Below are 2,125 nucleotides of genomic sequence, written 5' to 3'. Positions count from 1 at the left end.
CCCCCCAAAAAAATGTCCGCCCGTCGCTAGAGTGTTCGGGTTTTGCTTGAAGAAAAGGTGGCAGCCCTATCTGGAAGCTTAATTGGCTCCAGTCTAAAGTGGCCCTCGTGTGTATGCATGTGAGATAGGAACCATAGATTGTAAGCTCCTTGAGGTCAGGGACTGATGTGAATGTACACCAGGGACGTGCGGTCAGGGGGGGCGGAGCCTCACATGCTATTATAGAGGACAAAGCTGACATCTTTTTCTCCATTCAGATCGGCTTATTACAGGTGACAGAGCAGGGAAAGCTACAGGCGGCGCTGCATCCGGCTATTGACAGCTAGTTAGGTTACACAGCGGCGGGCTTCCCCACTGCTTGTTTAACCTAACTTAGTGGGGTAAGAGCTGTCGCAGCTCTTACCCCACTGTGTAAATTGATGGCGCTTTATATTATTATACAGGATTTATATAGCGCCAACACCTGTAATAATAAATTGCAGCGACGCAGGTTTATACTGACCAGCACTACCGCTGCTGCTTACACATTGTTTATGTTTACATCTCCCTCTGGCCCCGAACGACTCGAATACGTCATTCACTGGGAGGCGGCAGCGGCGCGGAGTGACTTCGGCCCTCGGTCATTCTGTGTCTGTGCTGATGCTTAGTGAATGGATCATTGGAGTTATTCAGGGCCACAGGGAGATATAACCATCAACCAGGAGCCCGTCCATCTTCCCGCCTGTATCTCCGCTCACACACACTTGAAACATTTTAGGGTGTCTCACCAGCAGGCCCGGCGCTAGTATATGTAACATGTGCAGCACAATAGGCGCAACCGTCGTTTTCGCACATAGGCGCACCCGACGCATGTCTGCGTGTGTATGTGGGGGGGCGGGGGACTTTAACAAAAATTTTTTTTATACTTTCATTTTTTAATTACATTTTCTTTTTTTAACACAACTTTATTGCTATCACATAGGGGACTAAGAAGCTCCCTATGTGATAGCCAATTTACATGACAGGTCCTCTTCATGGAGACATCAGGGCTCACCAAGACCCCTAATGTCACCTAGGGAACCCCAGAGAAGCTGAGGAAGCACAGATCTGCTTCTGAAGCTGGAGAGTGACACTGAATGCAGGAAGTGATGTAATATACATCACTTCCTGCATTCGGGGACTGGAGATCAGAGGGAGGTCTTGTACCGATCTCTCTTTGACCTCCTGTCACAGAGCAGCTGCACCGGGCACATCGGGTCTCGGGACCGGCAGTGACAGGTTCTCTTTGTGGCTTTTATAATGGTAATTGTAACACTTCAATCGCTGTACATTTCGGGGGGAACAATCCTGCGCTGATCCAAGAGATTGGGCGTCTCTTGAATGTAAAGCTCTCGGCCGGCCGTTTAATTGCAACGGCCGGGAAGCTACTCGTCGTCGGGCTCCGCCTACCACTCGTCACAGATGAGAGGACGAGCAGATCTCTCAAGCCCCGTTCATGTATGTGCACAGGAGATGAGAGGAGATGAGTTGCACTTCGGATCCGGTTCTCGTGTATGAGGTCACAGAGCAGGGCCGGTGCTAGGATTGTAGTCCAGGTGGGCAAGGTGCAATTTTGCGCCCCCCCCGATCCCGACCCCCACCCCCTGTATGGACCAGCGCTGACTCGCCGCTGCTCTCCCGCGCCGAAGGTAAGTAAAAAAAAAAACGTAGCGCAAGCATCGGGGCATTTTGGCAAGTACAAGTACACAATGCCCTGTTTTTTCCCGCCCTCACCCTGCAGCGCCTTCAGGCGCCCGCCTGACTTGCCTTGCGCTAGCGCCGGGCCTGTCGCAGAGTTCCTGGTAGGGATCGCAGTGAAACGTTACATTCCGTGTCTCTGGTTCGGCAACGATGAATCATTTTTATACCGGCGTCCGTTCAGCTTTCACAGAAAAATCACTTCAGGATATGAAAATAACTTTATTTACATTTTTTGGGGTTTTGCGGAGCGACGGGTAATCGGTACAAAGGTAAAAAAAAAAAAAGCCAAAATGTACAAAACGCTTGTTGTAGAAAAATAACTGAAAAAAACAACAACCCTCCTCTGTACAAAATTCAATTCTGTAAGTTAAAAAACAAACTGCGTTCCTGTGAGCGAGGTCTACTC

The sequence above is a fragment of the Nanorana parkeri genome, unplaced genomic scaffold (assembly GCF_000935625.1).
Source record: "Nanorana parkeri isolate BGI_ZX_2015 unplaced genomic scaffold, ASM93562v1 scaffold1388, whole genome shotgun sequence".
Lineage (NCBI taxonomy): Eukaryota > Metazoa > Chordata > Amphibia > Anura > Dicroglossidae > Nanorana > Nanorana parkeri.
The sequence above is the reverse complement of the archived record's forward strand: the minus strand, read 5'-3'. Positions refer to the sequence as shown.